Genomic DNA, 19,429 nt, shown 5'->3' on the forward strand with positions numbered 1-19,429 from the left:
ATGACCTATTTAAACAAGTAACTAACATTAAAAAAAATGAGAAATAGGTGGAGGAAAGAACATTGATGTTGATTTTAGGAATTTTATAGAAAAAATTAATTGATATAAAAATCAACTGTCATGATGAAGATATCAAAAAGAACCTAAAAACCAACTTAATCAGGAAATACCTGACTTAATAGCAAACGGAGATATATGTTGTCCAAGAACAACTTTAGAATATAAAGTTATTTGTAAAAGCTTATAAAGAAGGAGAATAAAGTATTTTGAGTACTGAGAAGCAATGGAGGGAGAAAAAATTACAGTTAAAAAAAACCTTGGTGAAAAATCCAAATAAGCAAAACTAAATTGAGAGGCCATTTAAAAATGAAAGTGAAAGGAGGACAACACACAGGCAAAAGATGGAAAAAGCAGCTCAGATATTTAATAATATCTTCTTTTCACCATCAAGGACAACATAATAACCACACATGGATTCCATCAACAAAGTTCTCAATGTGCTCATAAAGGAAATGGAAATGACACTGAAGAAGCCAAAGATGGGAAAAGCAGCTAAACTAGACTGAGTATACACAGACAAGGTCCATGCTGGAGGAGACACAATTGTGACAGCATTGAGAAATCAAGTCTCAAGATACCAAAGAATAGGGGGAAAAACTTGACCTTATAACTTAAGTAAGATAACTTAAAAAATACTAACTACTAACCCATATGCTTGCTTCCCCATGAATAAAAAAATATTAGGAAAACAATCTCCATGTGTATCATGTGCATTCTTTCTAAGGGTATTAGAAGGGAATGGGAAGGCTTTCTTAAGTGATATTCCATAGCAGAATCCATCTTTACCTTGAAAAAGGTAGAAAATACAATGTCCAACTGTGATTATTATTTATTAACTATAAAAAGCATGTGATTTGGTAAAGCAAAATGTTGCCTTAAGGGTTGTCCTCCAACAAGATTATTTCCTGTGCATATGTCAAAATTACACAATCTTCCTTGAAAATTATAGAGATAAACTTACTCAACAACCCTTTGATTGTTAATATCATTTGAGGGTTAAAGGTTTATGGATTGGGGCAGTTAGGTGGTGCAGTGGATAGAGCACCGGCCCTGGAGTCAGGAGTACCTGAGTTCAGATCCGGCCTCGGACACTTAACACTTACTAGCTGTGTGACCCTGGGCAAGTCACTTAACCCCAATTGCCTCACCAAAAAAAAAAAAAAAAAGGTTTATGGATTAAAACAGGGACACACACGCACGTGCACACACGCACGCACACACACACACACACACACACACACACACACACACTGGCCAAAGGTATTCACCAATGAGGACAGAGATACAATGCAGAGTCCAAGTTAAGGAGAGACTTCCTAGACATGGTGAGGTTTTTAGATATTCCTATTTGTGGATGATATATTAATTACATTTAGTCCTGGAACATTACAGTCTCCTAAATAAAATTTTAAATAAAGAGGCAGCATGGCATTGCTTATAGAAAGTCGACTGGATGGAGACAAGGAGACTTGCTTTTGACACATACTGGCTGTGTGACCCTGGACGATTATGTCATTTAACTTTTCAGTGCCCAAGTCATCTCTAAGATTCTAAATTTCAGAGCAGGTGGTGATCTGCATTAGTAGAGGGAATTTTCTTAGAGTTCACTATACCAATGTAATAAACAAGTCTTGCCTTCAAGAAAAGAAAAATAGAAACACTCAAAAAAGCTTGGTCTCACTCTCTACAAAGGAAAAACTAAGTGGATAAAGAATGTCAATTTCCAGACTATGGTGCACAGTTGAATGGATAAAACCTTCATTATCATTATATACCCTGTTGGGCAAAAGACAAGACATTACAACGAATTATGGAGAAGTGGGCACATTGTCAAAGAAATTTATGAGTAAAAACAGAAGTAGGGTGATCTCACTGTAAATGCTCTTCTGGCAACCACACAATGTCAAAGGAAAGTGAGGAAGGTCCCTAAAGGTAAATTTCTGGGAAAACATAAACAAGAATTGCATACATGGATTGGTTATGATCTTCATCACTTAAACAAATTCTCCTATCGATGAGATTCTAGTGCTATTTACATTTTTAAGTAAAACCAATTTGAATCATAAAAGGAAATGTGAAAACCCAGATGAAGTGATACTCTCCAAAATTATCAGAAGCAGAAATGTATCCACAGTATCTACAATGAAAGGAAGATAAGAGGCAAAAAAACAAACAAACCCAAAAGACAGAGTAAGTAAGACTTCACGCAGATTTTGAAGGGGGCAGAACAAAACATTTTTTGCTTGTTCAGTATTAACCTATTTGTTTTAACTTTATTAAATGCTAAAGGTTTTAAGAATTTTCTCCTTATATATGATCTTTATGGTTAAGTTCATAATAAAAAATTAATACTATGGTCATGTCTTCTCATAAAACATCTGGTAACATCATATAAAGCTGGCCTGACTGGAGTTGAGGTGTGTAATAGGGCAAAGAAAAACATGTGTAAACAGGAAAGGGCAAATTCACTCCCTATCTATTAGTCTCTGATCGCATATATATATATACCAGTTGCTTTATTCATCATTTATCTCATTTACCCTACCATTTTTGTCTCTGTTTTTTTTCTTCATTGGCTTTTCTAAGAAAAAAGTCTTACTGTAATTATTTTGGAGGTATTTCAATCCATTCATCATTCAAAAGAGGCTACCTACAATAGGTTATACCTTGAAATATTCTAGAAAAGCTTGGAATTTAAATCTAAATCTAAATTGTTAAATCTATCATTTACAGAAGATGAAGCTGAGGTACAGAGGTGACCTGCTCAAAGTCATAGAAATGGGCAGTTAGTTATCAAGTCAAGAAAGAAACCAAGAATTTAACTACTCTGCTTCTACATTATCAACTCTTCATATTTTATTCTTCACTACACTACTCTTCATATCTTAAAAAGTGAAGCAAGAGGGACTGTAAATTGCCTTATGTCACTCAGTTGAAGGCAAAGTTAAAACTAGGAACAAGGCCTCCTGACTCTCAGTCTAGTCTTCCTTCTATTACACTACTCGGCTGTTTCAATTTTTACATTCGGGCTATTTCATGAGACTTCAGGAGTTCCTGTTCATGTTTCTATTAATAGGGGATATTTGAGGATGGAAGCAAAAAGGAAGGAAAGAGAAAGAAATAGAAAGGAAGGAAGGAGGGAGGAAGGGAAAAATTTGTAAAATGGAATGTTTCTCTGGGGCAGTACAATCATTACTGAATTTTCAACAAAAGTTCATCTTGCCAAACCAAGTTATACATGAGACAGTTCAAGTTAGTATTTCCATTTTTTATCCTTTTTTTTCTCCAAGAGAACACGTATATCAGTTACACATAATTACATTTGCAGACAAGTACTATTTTTATGTTTCATAAAGTTCCACAAAAATGTACTGCAGTCTCTCAATGCCTACAGCATTACCCAATATCACTGTCCCAAAAAAGAATTTTTTCATATAGAAGCCATCCTTTGACATGAACCATACCCAAAGTCTGCCATATCTCCTCTTAGTAGAGTCTCATCTCAATTAATGAGGTTACTTGTCTCCTGGTCCACAGTATCAGCAAGGTAAATTTGGCACATAGTCTCCTTGCTTTGACCAGTTGTCACTCTCTTCCAGCAAAGCACATGGATTTCAGGTACGTTGTTACAAAAGACTTTCTAGTTTTTAGTTTATAGAATTAAACATTAAGTCACATTCCATGACATCTTAATTGTTATCCTCTAGTGCTTTCCTAGTTTCTTGGATCACAGAATCACAGACCGCTAAAGTTGAAAGTGGGGGGAGGGACAGGGGAGGAGAAGGAAAAGGTTTAGCAGTCATCTTGTCTCTTGTTCAGGTCAATTCAACAGAAACAACCATAGTCTTTAAAATGTAAGCATATCCTGGCTTCATAATAAGTAAAATTAAGTTGCTTTGCTGTTGTTAACATCAAAGCAATGAAAATGTCACAGAAGATAACAGAACTTTAAAACACAGGGAGGAAGTTGAAAGAAAAACTCATCATAAGATAAGCAATTTTTGGATAATTAAGAGTTTGCTAGAACACATACAGTAATCAAACAGGAAAGTCAAGAGCAACCCAGGAGAAGTCTAACTCATTATGGATCATTCAAGAAAAATCCTAGAGTGGAAATTCTTCAGTTCCAGAACTTAGTAAAATTGTCTAAAAAGTCAGTTAAGTCAGACATGAAAGTTTCAAGTGAACTGGATGACTTATAAATTTGTCCAAAGAGCCATTCACACTTATAAGTTCTGGAGAGAATAGCAATTCTTGAGTTAACAAAACTTATAATCATTTTTGAATTAAGGGTCCTGTGAATTTGTTTACCCTCATTTCTAGTAAATTTCTCCATATATAAAAAGTCCTTGTTCTTTTTGAGGTGATTAATTCTGAATCCCTCCATATGTACCATGATATCAGGTTAGTGTGATATAAAGGTTTCCTAGAGGACAGGAAGTTAGGGGAGCAGATAGATACTTAAGTGGGGGGGGGGAGGGGAAAGGTAGAAGGTAACAAGAACTGTAAAGAAAAATAATGCAGTTATTCATTTTTTTCATTCAATAAACTTAATAAGAATCTATGATCAGGTTAGATGCTAACTGCATTGTTGCTTTGAAGAATGTAGGTTGATGGGAAAGCATTCTACATTGGCTAATCCTATTACATTTAATAAGTTATACGAACAAACACCTTTGGAAATGAAGAAGGAAGGAAAATCACATTGTGCAACACAGAAAACGTTCTTAGAGAGTAACTGATGACATTTCCAGATTTCACTGTGATCCAGATTTCCTTATCTTCCTGTAAACAGGAAGATCTCTTTCACTATTTAAACTGTTTTATAAATTGACCATACTGTACATGCCATTCTCAAGAGATTCAGAGGAAAAATTTTCAGAGTATAACTAATTTCACTGTTAACTCAACAATATAAAGTCAATTCTTAACCTACAGTATAAAAGCATAAAAACATAAAATTTTAGAACTAGGAGACATAAAATTCATCTAGTCTAGCCCTTTTGTTCAACAAACAATGAAATTAAGGCCCACTGAGGTTACTGACTTGTGATAAAGAAAAAAAAAGATTTCCTACCTCAGTTCATTTAATCTTACCTTAAACAGTCATTCATAACCTTTGCCTTGGCATTTTGAATTAAATCCAATAAGGTTTTAGATTAAAGAAATAAAAACTTAAAACTGACTGCAGAAATGATCTCATCTAAGCCTGTTTTATAGATGAAGAAAGAGTATTGAATTCGTTTCATCTATAGGCAGATTGCTCTTGAAGTATCAGAAAGGTGCCATGTAAGAACCACTTCATAATTTGCAAATTTGTTTTGAATACCCGAGTAGCCTCCAAATTTAGGAAGCAGAGAAATTTTTCATCTTTAAAGGAAAGAAAAAAAACAACTATAGGGAGTGAGAGGTAAGAGGAAGAAGATAAGGGCAAGGTGGCAAACTATCAGAGTGCATTGATTCCTAACTAAATTAGGACCCAAAATATGGTCATCAAGAGTCAGTTTGTAAAATCTCACAGCGAAAGCTGGAATATCTGACCAGAGCATTACTTCACATATAAGTAGATATGTAACTACAGAGATAAAAAGTGAATATATAACCAAAGTAAATATATAACTAAATATAATTATCAAAGTAGATATATAACTAAAGAGATAAAATACAGACAGTTCCCATAATAAACCAAAATATTCACAGCAGCCCTTCAGTGGCACAAAGAGTAGAAAACAAAGTAAGTACAAATAGATTGAGCTAAACAAAATAGTGTACTGGGATATTATTGTGCTATAAAGAATGAAAAATACAAAGAATTCTGAGAATCTGAGAATCAAGGAAAACATTTTCTATGAACTGATGTGGAGTCAAGTAAGTAGAATCAGGAAAAACAATACATACAATGACTACAATAATCTAAATGAACAAAACAATAAAAACAAAACTGAATACTGTGTAAGTATAATGACTAAGTTTGATTGCTGAGAAGAGTCAGGAAAATGCACATCCCTCACTTCTTTGCAGAGGTTGCAGACTAGGGGTTATAGAATAACATATAAACTAGCAGATATAGTGGAGGTGTTTCTTACTTTTGAAGAGCTCCTTCATTTTCCTCTTTTTAAAATCTTTGTTATGAGAGAAGGTTTACTGAGTAAGAAAGGGAGATATATTGGAAAGGAACAGTGTAATGATGAAATTTTTTAAAAAATTTAAAGGTACTGCAATGATAACATATAAAAACATGTGCAAAAAGACTGAAATGCACTTAATTTTTGTAAAACTTCCCCCAGAAGGGCAGGGGAAAGGAATAAACATGTATAGGTGCCTACTACATTCCAGTGCCCTTACAAATATCCTTTCATTGGATCCTCACAACAACCCCTAGCAGTGCTTTTATTATCCCCATTTTATAGTGGAGGAAAGCAGAGCAGATAATTTCATTGACTTGCCCAGATTCACACAGCTACGAAGTGTCTGAGACTAAATTTGAACTCAAGTTTTTCTAACTCTGGGTCTAGTGCTCTATCCAGCTGCCTCTAAAATAAATAATAGGCACCCAAACCAAATTGTAGGACACCAGTTAAATACCACCTTTCATTAGGGGAAGCTAGGTTGCACAGTAGATAGAGCACTGGCCCTGACATTGGGAGGACCTGAGTTCAAATCTAACCTCAGGCACTTACTAGCTAAGTGACCTGGAGCAAGTCACTTAACCTCAACTACCTGAAACATCCAGGACCATTTCCACTCATCCTGATATATATCTTGCCACTGGACCCAGATGGTTCTGGAGGAGAAAGTGAGGTTGGTGACTTTGCACAGCCTTCACTCCCTTAAATCCAATTCACTGCAGGTCATGACATCACCCCAATGTCATGGTCCTCTTCAAGAATAAAGGACAAACAACAACAACAACACTTTTGATAATTTAATTGGTAATAGTGAATGAAATGTAGCATTACTTCATTTAATTCTCTAATAATAAAAATTTTGAAATAATCACATTATACTAAAAAACGCTGCATCTAGCTAGCCCCCTTGCTACAACTAGGAAGACATCTCATGGGCCCCAATTATGTAAAAAAAAAAATCTAATTAGAGATACAGATCAATCACCTTGTCCTTACCTAAGACAATTAACTTTTTCACTTTTCACCTTGCTTTATTATGGCCTATTAAGGGTTTTTATATTCAGATTCAGATTCTAATGAGTCAGAGATACAAAAGGAAAGCAGGTATGTCAGGGTGAGGGACAGGAAAAGAAGGAAGGTAGATGGCAAAGGAAAACTGTAAATTCCATCCCTTCCCTAGACATTTATAAAGCTGTAATTTATTTTCCAAATTTAGAACCATCCAAGAGTTGCTAGTTTGGGGCCTTTAAAGTTGGCAAAGTCTAATTAGGTCTTTAGTAATTTTACTTTGTCCTAATTTTTATCGATTATAGGTAGAATTTTCTCAATTCACGAATAGTTTTCTACTATGTACATACATAGTATTCCATTGAAATAAGAAAAGAAAAAAACACTGGCCAATGGTTCATATATCCCAAGTACACTATAGGGAAAAATGCTTCAACTGTTCTAGCACTTGGAAAAATTAAAGAAAAAAAACCTCACGAATGCAATGAGATTTCTAAGAAACAATATAATTAGTAGAGGTTTCACTTATTATAAATAACCATTTAAAACAAGTTTTGAAAAGCATATTATACTGATTAACTATTATACTGATGGGCAATAACTTATTTTTTGTTATTATCATTATAGTAATCTATCTCTAAATGAAAGCAATACAGTATTTTCCTTTTAAAAAATTCTGTCTGTTTTCCTGTGGGTGCAAGATGGTGGTGCAGATCCCTAAGAAGAGGAAGTTTGTTGCTGATGGCATCTTCAAAGCCAAACTGAATGAGTTTCTCACCAGGGAGCTGGCTGAGGATGGCTATTTTTGAGGTAGAGGTGCGAGTTACCCCAACCAGGACAGAAATCATCATCTTGGCTACCAGGACTCAGAATGTCCTTGGGGAGAAGGGTTGCCAGATTCATGAACTGACAGCTGTAGTGCAGAAGAGGTTTAGCTTGCCTGGAGGCAGTGTAGAGCTGTACGCAGAGAAGGTGGCCACCAGAGGTCTCTGTGCTATTGCTCAGGCTGAGTCCCTACATTACAAGCGCCTGGGAAGCCTTGCTGTGCGTAGAGGTTACTATGGTGTCCTCTGTTTCACTATGGAGAGTGGAGCAAAGGAATGTGAGGCGGTGGTGTCTGGTAAACTCAGAGGCCCAAGGGCCTAGTCCATGAAGTTGGTGGATGGTCTGATGATCCGCAGTGGAGACCCTGTCAACTACTACATCGACACAGCTGTGCACCACGTCCTCCTCAGACAGGGTGTATTGGGAATTAAAGTCAAAATCATGTTACCCTGGGACCCAAGTGGCAAGATTGGTCCCAAGAAGTCCCTGCCTGACCATGTGAACAACGTAGAGCCCAAGGATGAGATTCTTCCTACCACCCCCATCTCAGAGCAGAAGAGTGGGAAGACAGAGCAACCCGCTATGCCCCAGTCAGTGTCCACTGCATAATAGGACTCTGTGACATCTGGAATGGTGTGCCCGAAGCTCTTCTGTAAAGATCTTTAATAAAATCTTTTTCAAAACAAAAATAAATAAATAAATAAATTTCTAAGTCTGTCCATAGTAGCTATGTATTTAGTGAAGCAAACTAAAAATGCTAATATATCTAAATCTGATTGAAAATTAAATGGAATTAATGTACAATAGTTATAAAATCTGCCAGATGGTTAACAATTCAACAAACACGGTTTTCAATATAAAGCTTTCTTTTAAAATCCATGTGTGCACTTAAACTGTATACAAACAGAACACTAACCAAGAAGAATGAAAATGCTAGTACTTTGGTTCTGAATACCTTTATTGATAAATTTTGCATAAATAAGAATTCAACATACTACCCAAAATTGATCTTAACTTCATTGAAGAAAAACGTAGAGCACTGCTGAAAGAAATGAAGATAAACTTCCTAGTATTGTTAGCTGTTTTTCTCTACTCAGTATGCATTATAGGTGGCATAGTGGATAGAGCACTGGCCCCGAAGTTGGGAGGACCTAAGTTCAAACCTCACTTCAGGCACTTACTATTTGTGTGACACTAGGCAAGTCAACTGACCCCAAATGCCTTAAACATCCAGGGCTATCTCCACTCAACCAGATATATATCTTGCCATTGGACCCAGATGGTTCTGGAGGAGAGAGTGAGGCTGGTGACTTTGCACAGCCCTCCATCACTTTAATCCAATTCATTGCAGGTCATGACATCAGCCCAATGTCATGGTCCTCTTTGAGAACGAAGGACATATGATCAGATCTAGTAGTCGCTTAGCCTTCACATTTAAACTATGTAAGTACTGGCTGAAAGTGAGAAAATATGATCATTCTATGACAATTAGGGAAATAAAAACAGTTGCCAAATCAAAGCAGAAAATTCAATTTACCTGCTCACTTGGGCAGGTAAAGGGGATCATCCAGAAGTGATTCAGAGAGATGGCACAATGGATAGAGTGCTGGAAATGGAATCAAGAAGTGGTAGTCTTCAACTGTTTTCAGTAATATCTAATTCTTCATGAACCCATTTGGGGCTTTCTTGGCCAAGATGCTGGAATGGTTTGCCCTTTCCTTCTCCAGTTCGTTTGACAGATGAGAATCCACCCTCACATACTTACTAGCTATGTGACCTGGGCAAGTCACTGACTTAACTGCTGCTTTCCTCGTTTACTAAATGGGGATAATAATAGCACCTACTTTCCAGGGTGGTTGTGAAGAATAAAGTAAGATAATATTGGTAAAGCACTTTGAAAACTTTAAGGTCTTACTTAAGTGCTACTGTTGTTGTTTGGATAGTCCTCAACTCGTAGATAACTTTGGAAATAGAGAAAGCCCTTTCTCCCAAAAGCCATTTAAAGGAAGCCATTTAAAACATCCCTAGCCCCTAGTCAATGATATTGAGAAACAATGTAGTAAATCCAAACAACAGACTTACTCCTATCTAGAGGCTTTCTAGATCAGAAAGAGGTCATGTGGGACAGCCCAGCTTGGCATGGAAGGAGTCCTTTCTTTTTCTCCTTCCAAACCATCACATGAAGCTCTATTGTTTATTTTTTACAGTCACTAAAGTAAACCGAAATGCAGCATTATGTTACCATATGAAAAACTGGGTTGAAAATGACGTATACAATGATTTCTCAAACACTGAAAAAAGCTGCCCTACACACTCTCAAAAGGGGTCATATGTTTGAGGATTTACTAAGTTAATTTTCCTGCATGTGGGGATGCCTATTCATGTTTAAACTTGAACATGTAAAATGTCACTGGCATTAGAGAAGACTGAGACATTCAATCTACAACACCCCCACTCCATTTCCTTTAAAAAAAAAAACAAAACAAAAAAAACCTGCTTCAATTCAGACAACCTGAATTCAGAACTCATGGTAATTCCGACAGTCTCCCCAACCTGAAGTAAGTGCAGAACTTCACAAGGAGACAATCCTCAGTGGTACGGAGGATGTTGTTTATTTACCTTGATCTTTCATTGCAGCCACCACCAAAGACCTCACCCACCTATGAAGGCCAGGACTGGTAATGCTATATCCAGACGATGTGTAGAGGCTGTGGTACAGCTTCAGCAACAGATGACAGACAGTCTTCCTCACTCTGAATATGGCTGTCACTTATTACCACAGTCTAGACACAGGCCTTGCCTCCACTGGGAGGTTAGCCAACCCTCAATCTTGCTGTCAGTGCCACAGCTGGAGCTGCTGTCTCTCCCTACCTTCAAACCTTTCCATCTGGAATGGAAGGCCCTCCATAATCGAGATCTAGTTTTCCTATCTAACCTTACTTCACTACCATTCAAAATAGTTTCTCTATTGATTCTCATGCAAGTTTTGTTCATGTTCTTTTTTACAATACGCTTCCCCTCTTTACAACTCTTTCAGGGCTCAGTTTAAGTTTCAATTCCTCTATGAAAACTTCTCTATCTACTCTGGCCCATCAGGATCTTTCTCTTAGCTGATCATAGAGTACTTATATTTTGTTCTACACAATTTTTAGTAGTTGTATTGTTTTCTATCTTTGTAATGTAAGTTGGTTATTTTTTCCCCCAGTGATATTCTGCAAGCAGCTGGAGGGCAAGGGTTGTGTTCTTCGCTTTGTTTTGTTTTTGTTTTAAAGGAAACAGCAGGTACTTAATGCATACTTTTGATATGACTTCTGGAGTCTGCGTCCTATGCCTGAATGGCTATGGTAGCTCCAAGGAGCAAAAACAAGCAATGGCAAGAATATTCCAAGCGAGGAGGTCTTGCTCATTCCCTAGTTCTTTCTGACATGCCCCACTCTCCCCAAGGTGTGACAATTACGGTTTTGGGGGACTGCCACCAAAGGAGGTCCCTTAGAATGAGGCAACTGCGATTCCACTAACAAATGGCTGGTAGCGAGCTAAATCCCTGCTCTATAATGGCAGGAAATGTAGTTTAAAAGTGAGTCATTTCAGAAATTCAGACCAAGTTTCTTCTGGTTGGGAATTCATCCACATTAATTAATACTTCCCATAACATATTTAAAAATCTTAAATTCAGTTCAATTGTACACAGTCCTCATTAGATACTATGGATGGAGAAGACAAAATCTCTGATGTCAAGTAGTTTATCTCTTTAAGGAGATAAAACATATAAATATAAATATTAAATAACTGTAAAAGAAGCTTCAGGACCCTAAATGAAATACCAATGAATTCAAATAAAGGCAAAAATGATTTAGGAGTTAAATGGTAGGGTGCTCACAACTTTTGGCTTAACAATCCAGATTGTATAATGCGTATTACACATTCTTACCTTTCATAACAGGAAATGTACCTTCAGTGGTTAGCAAAGCATCCTTTTTCCCAGCTGACTAGACAAGTACATATAAACTTTATCTAAAACTATACTGAGTCTTACCAAGTATCAAAAGGTTGAACTATATACCCATAACACTGTAAACTTTGTTCTTGGATAATACTTCTTAGATACTTTCAGGTTAAGCAAAAAACAAAACAAAACAAACAAAAAAACAACAACAACCCCCCCCCTCCCCAAACCCTGTAATCCAGTTTTATGCTAAAATCAATAGTACTTATTTTTTATATCTTTTACTGCCAGTCAACCATTATATTAATGACCATATCTAATAAAATTTAATAAATACAAATAATTAAGATACTATAGTAAAAAGTCTATGTGGATGGGGAGTTGTCAAGAAGAAATCACTGCATAGTCTTTTAAGCTAAGAAAACATTCTTTAAACACACAAGAAAATAAAATACATGACTAAGAGCAAATCTTACATCATACATTTTGGGTCTATACTTCTGAACTACTTAATTTCTTGAATAAATTGAAAATACACATTTGCAGGAAGTGATTTGGCAGCCTAAATTTATATAACACTTAAAAACTGCTTTTGTTTCAGAAAAAGGACACCTTAGTAGAAACCAGAACACTTGTCAGTACATAATGAATTCAAGAATGTTTAAATTAGGTAAGTTTTGAAATAAATGGCTAAATGAATTCCGTCAATTCCTAAATATGAAGCAGACAAATTAAACAGCATATTCAACTAAATTACATGTTAGTGAACAGATATACTGGATACAGAAAAAAAGATATGGTTTTTCCTGAAATTAACTGTAAATCTATAAAAATTAGATTGAAAAGATAAAAAGTGATTTAAAGTTCTACTATTCGATATAAATATAAATAAAATCACAACTAAAAATTAAAGGAAAAAAATTTGAGTCACAAACTTTAACCCTCACCTAAGTATACCAAATAGAATATCTTTTAGGCTAAAATGTTGAACAAGATCCCCTTCCCTAATACACATTCATCTCAAAACATCCCAAAGTGCCTCCAGTTATCTGAAAAGATGCCATGAAATGAATAATTTTGAGATGGCAATACACATGTATATTTGATATACTGTGATGATGTTTTTAAGTATCTTATAAGAATCTGCTTATTTGCTTTAAAACATATTGAAGAAATAATTCCCCCAAAGCCCACCAAAGATCAAAATAATATAGCTAGTAACAACATTGCTTTATGACTATTTCTCATTTTATCCTTACAACAACGCTGGGAAATAAGTCTTATTATTATCACAATTTTACAGACGGAGAAATTGAAATAAGCAAGGATTAAGTGACTTGCCCAGGGTCATATAACTAGTGAGTATCTAAGGCAGGAGTTGAACTCAGGTTGTTCTGAGTTTGGAAGGAACTGGCTACAATCTATTAAGAGTTAATGTAGAAGGCAATACCTTAATTGATCTTTGAAGGAAACTTGGGCTTCTAACAGGCAGAATTCATAAGAGAGATCATTCCACACACAGAGGCAGGAATTATTTATTATTATTTATGAACAAAAACAAGGTCAGTTTGGCAGGACTATAAAGTGCAGGTAGAAGAGTAATGTATAAAAAGGCTAGAAAAGTAGGTTTGCTTTATGCTATGAAAGGCTTTAAAAGGTCAACAGAGGAATGCATTTTTGAGTCTAGAGGTGATGTGGAGTCACTGGAGTTTACTAATATGGAAATGACACGGTCAGTCCTGTGCTTTAGGAAAATAATTTTGGCACCTGCATGGAGGATGAATTGGATACAGGAGAAACTTGAGGCCAGGAGACCAGTTAGGATCCCTGACATCTAGAAGTCCAAAGACATGGGACAGAATAGGGCAGATAAGATTTAATAAAAAGGTCTGGGGAAATATACATCTCAAGTACTCACTTCCCCCCTTCCCCCCCAATCTAGCTCCCCAAATACCTTAAAACCACTTAATGAGGTCTTTGCCTTCAGAACCAGACTCATATTGTGGCACTGTGGGCAAGCAGAAGGACTGGCTATTACTTCACATATCTATTACTGTCAGAAAGCAAAATGCAAAGCATCTGGAACAGTTAATGCAAAGGTGTGCAGTCTCAGACAAAGCATACAAAATGATACCCAACCATATCTTGTTTTGACAGAAAAAGGAGGGAAACAGAACAGCCCTGGGTACCTGACAGAAAGGAAGGAAGGTTACAGAGAAGTTAAAAGAAGCAGAGAGACTAGAGACACCAAAAATAAACATCCTGTATCTGGCCTCAGCTTATCTCAGTTATGTGTCAACAAGAAGAAGCTGCACATACTGGGGGGCCCAGGCAAGCATAAACACTTTAGGCAGTAACTAGTTTCAGGTAAAATTCACAATTAAATTTGCACAGGATACCAAGAACCCAAGACTAATACCTCAAACCAGGAACTACTCAAAAGGTAAAGTAACAATGAGCCTTTCGCTTTAAAGAATTAAATTTCTGAAATATGACTGCTTCTTTCAGGGTAGATTACACTTAAAATGCAGAATGATTTTTTAAAAACCCTTTTTAGCACTAATGTGGATACTATAAGGGTATGATTTTACTGTAAACAATCATTACATAAATTTAAGGCTTGGAAAGCATTTTACATATGATGTCCAATTCAATCTTCATAACAAACATATTAAGATAAATAGCATATTAAAAATTTCAAAAAATATACAAATAAGCCTTCAGGAGAGTGGGAATGGGGAGCTGTAATTCCACTGGTGTGCAGAATTTCCAATGGGGAAACTCATTAAAAATGGAGATCTACAACCATTCGGTTGTATAGTCTAAAGAGTATTGGGGGGACAAAAAGTGACTTGCTTTAGAACATATAGCCAAAATATGTCAAAGGTGGGACTTGTGCCAAAGGCTTCTGACTCAAGAGCGTACTCCCTATTCACTTGGCCACATTGTCTTCTCAATAAACATTATATACAAATTAAAACAATTCCTTCTATATTTTTACAGGGTATTTTTTCCCATGAATATTTTCATACATTCCATCTGAAATATAAGAATTAATGACAAAAAAAGTTGTTACCATATTTGCTCACTCTCTATATACACTGTTAGAAATACGAATGAAGTTTAAAGCTTTTTGCTTTTGAAATGCCAACCCTCCCTCTCCCCTGCACCTCACCCTTGAATATTAGTCTTCAGCTTGTGATTGGGCTGAGATTCTTCAGCTAAAGAAGTAGCACTACATGATACATGGCAAGAGAAGCAACGTTACACAAAATGTGTACACTTAAGAAATATGCTGTCAAAACTAAAATGGAAGAAAACTGAAAGCTTGACAGGATGCCTACAAAAAGCATAAACATATATTGTGATTTATCCTCTTCCTACAACTAACCATCAAAAGCAAAGGCATGAAAACCAACTATGTCTATTACTCAATTTGGGAAGATTCTGCAGGTCTAATTAAAAGATAAATATTCATAGAAAACAATACTAAACCTGATAGTAGAAACCTATTTCTAAGCAAATAGTCACCCACAGAACTGTTTCTTTCAGTAGAACACAGGAATTTTTCATTACTATTTTAATTTTCTTGAAAGAAAAAAAAAACCCTTCAGTTATTTAAAAGCCTAAGCTAGAACAAATTCTAAGTTAAATTCCCAGGGCAAAATATTATAAATTAAAATGAATTCTCATGATAGTTTAGCAAACCAGTTTCATCAAAAGAGAAATAGGTCAAAGTACTGCACAATATTTATGTTTTAAGGCCAAATAACAAGCTGGAAAACAAAAGAGCAGTTTGGAACACCATCCCCATATTAAAAACAAAAATAATTTAATTCAAAATTCAATTAAAAAACAGTCCAATTCTCACTATTCAAAGGCAAATAGCCCAGTGTGTAGATTATGTATATATTTTCTCTTTTTACTAATTGCTTGAATCATTTAACTATCAATATATTTTCTAATGCTCAGAGAACAGTTCGAAGGAAGTTAAGGCCTTTTTTCTACTTGAGTCATTCTTCATCAGTCAATCTCACCCTTCAAATCCAAAGGTGAGCCTGGTGTGTAGTGGAGAGAACACTGGGCTTGGAAGTCAGGAACACCTAAATTCAAATCCTTTAACCGCTCTCCATTTCAATATCCTCATATGTAAAATGGGAATAATAACGGTACTTAGCTCAAAGGGTAATGAGGACTCAAAAAGATAATATATGTAAAATGCTTTGCAAACTTTAAAGTACTATAAGAGTTTATTATTATATCCCATCAGTTGCCAACTCTATCTCCCCCACACCTGTTGTAACTAACAGTCTTCTCTTCAATAACATAACCACAACCCTAGTTTAGTCTCATCACCTGTCAGCTGGATTACTACAACTGCTTCCTATTTAGTCCAGCATTTTCTTCTCTCCTCCAACTACATTCTCTCTTGGTGTTCAATCACCATGTCTCTGCACCTCCACAATACCTCTCATGTTCCCTTCTCTCCATTCACACAGTCACCTTGATTCATATCCTCATCAGCACATATCTGAACTAATGACAATGGACTCTTAATTGGTCTCTCCACCTTAAATCTCTCCACTTCATTCTCCACACAATTGCCAAAGTGGTATTCTTAAAACACATGTTTGATCCAAGTCACTTCTCTTTTCAAAGAAGAGCAGCAACTCCTTATCACTAAGACAAAATGCCAACTCCTCTGTCTTAACATTTAAATCCTTCACAACCTGGCTCCAACCTCCTTTCTAACATTATTATACATTACTCTCAAACACATACTTTATGGTCCAATTAAACTGGTCTTCCTCCTGGTTATCAAACATATTACATTGCTCATCTTCATGTCTTTTCAGAAGCTCTTTCCTCATTTTCACCTCTTAAAATCCCTAATTTCTTGCAAAGCTCAGCACAAGTGCTGCCTTCTACACAAGTCCTTTCTTGATTCTCTCTCTCTCTCTCTCTCTCTCTCTCTCTCTCTCTCTCTCTCTCACTCACACACACACACACACACACACACACACAAACACGCTATATGCTTGTATGTATGTATATAGTGTGTCCCCCAATAGAAATTTCTTGATGTCAAAAATTGTCTTGTTTTCGTCTTGTATACCCTGAAACCCAAAACAGTGCTGGGCATGTAGTAGAAAGACACTTAATCAATGCTTATCAATTGCTAACACTCCTCTGCTCAAGAAGCTTTAGCAGCTCCCTATTGCCTCTAGGATTAAAGTTTGACATGTAATGGCCTTCATAATCTGGCTGCAGCCTATCTTTCCAGACTAATTACACATTACTCCCCTCCACATACTCTTATTTTCTGGCCAAACTGGCTTACTTACTGTTCCTCCTACACAACATTCCATCTCCCACCTCCGTAACATTGCACAAACTGTCCCCATGCCTGGAATGTTCTTCTTTCTCACCTTTGCCTCTTGGAACCCCTAGTTCCTTTTAGTATATGGTTTGTATTTATTTATCTGTTTATGTGTCATTTTCTCATAGTCCAATATAAACTTCTTGAGGACAAGGACTATCTTGCTTTTGTTCCCTTTGAATAGAAAAGTGTCTGATACATAGTTAGGAACTTTTAAAAAATTGTTTTATGAATTGAATGGTCAGTTCACTTCTTCAGTTTTAATTCTGTTTTTTCTACATTTTCATGGGGGTCTGGGAGGAACTGGGAGAAGGAAGGGATGATTCTAATGAGTAAAATTAGTTTGAAAGCTTATGGATTTCACTCTTCTTTCCTAACTAGCCTAATCTCCACAATCACGGAGAGTTTGTAGTTTCAGACACATCTTTACTTCCCAAGTCTGATAATGAAGTGAGGAGAGCTATAAAAGGAAGCACCATGTGAGAGTCTATTCTCTTTTCCGAGAAAGCCTAGAAATACAGGGGAGAAAGCACCAGAAGTCTTGCAAGAAACTCTGTTCTCATATTTCACATCCAAAGTAGGCAGACTTAAGAGGTTAAAATTAGCAACAGCATTTCTGGGTGCTTATCCAAGCCTCTGGAGGTATGAAAACATTACTTATGGCTATTTATTATTTCTTGCTTCATAATTTTAGGTTCAATCCAATTTCTTAGGAGATCTTAACCTCTACTTCAATGCTCATATTTTATAACAATACTGCTTTCCAGATTCCTGGAATAACCACTCCAGTAAGTCATTTTGCACTTGTTGGTCAGTCTAACATAATCTGTATGTGGTTGAAAATACAAATTCCATTAAACAGTGTCAACCAACAGAGTTGGTCCCAACAAGAAATAAATAGTGCCATATTCAAATGAAAATGAAAGGGAAAAAATCATCTATGAGCAGAATGTAATTATAACCACATTGGAAGCTATCCAAGACCCCAGAGTTCAGATTTTTGCCATCACAAGACTACTACCCAATATAATGATCCAAAGGTTGAAAAGTCTCTGATTTACAGTGGATTTTGGAGAAAACAAAAGAAGTCGCAGGTGAGAAAAAACCTGCTGAAATCTCACTTGAAATCAAAGAGCTACTTCTCTCTGTACTTCTGAAAGTGTTTTAAACATAAGAGGAGTTAACTTCTACTGGCAATGATGATGAAACTGACAAAAAGTGCTCCCATAATGTTTTTGTCCATCACAATATTTTATATGTTCTTACTATCTAGTCTATCATTAGAGCATCTTGACACATCTTGCTGCCCAGTAAAGTATCTGTCAAATACCTATATATCCAAGACAAAGATAAAAGAAGCAGGGAAGGAATTGGAATTGATTTACTTTTTAAAAAAATTTATAGCAGATGAGCTCCACCTACAGGATAAAAAAATGATAGTTTTGTTTTAAGAATTTTCAAAGATTTAGTGCTTTCAGAAATGGCTACAAAAGGACAAGTTGCAATTCCCAAACTAATAATGAGTTATCTATTTAAATATCTACTACTAAGGCTCTGACATTTTATACTGAAGGAAATCTAATATCATGCAAGTTTGCTCTCCCCTCCCTTCCTACAAATTACCTCCTAAAGCAATGAACAGAAAAGATTTCCTGTCTCTTAAGGATATTTAAATATGTGACTAAATTCTTCTTTTACATATAGTACATTTTTAAAGATTTATTCAATGAATTAAGAATAATTAGGAAAAAAGTTGCAAAATTGAAAGAGCTATCTGTCACTCACGGGTTTTTATACCCAACTTGCTATATAATCTTCAGTAGGAAAAAAAAACCCAAACTATTGAGGATAAGTTATTAGAGGAAAACTTGATTGTCTATAAATTTATTGAAAAATTACATTGTTAATACCATTCCCCAGTTGAATCATGTAAATACCCATTCAATCTACTTGTAGATTTAAACATCATCCTGAGTGAACAGCTATAATGGTTTCCAGATGTTTCTTCACTAATTGTAAGAGTACCACAGACTATCAGTGAAGATATACTTTGTATGGCCCCCTGCCCAAAGTGATGGAAAA

At 35.9% G+C, this 19,429-nt stretch overlaps 1 protein-coding gene and 1 pseudogene across 1 annotated transcript in view; one reads left to right on the forward strand and one right to left on the reverse strand.

The window, feature by feature from the left end:
• The window catches only part of CWC27 (CWC27 spliceosome associated cyclophilin), a 285,573-nt gene that overhangs the window by 218,309 nt on the left and 47,835 nt on the right, over nt 1-19,429 (reverse strand). The gene's annotated exons all lie outside the window — the stretch shown is intronic.
• On the forward strand, nt 7,898-8,630 carry LOC122734555 (annotated as a pseudogene).

Source organism: Dromiciops gliroides, chromosome 1 (assembly GCF_019393635.1).
Source record: "Dromiciops gliroides isolate mDroGli1 chromosome 1, mDroGli1.pri, whole genome shotgun sequence".
Classification (NCBI taxonomy): domain Eukaryota; kingdom Metazoa; phylum Chordata; class Mammalia; order Microbiotheria; family Microbiotheriidae; genus Dromiciops; species Dromiciops gliroides.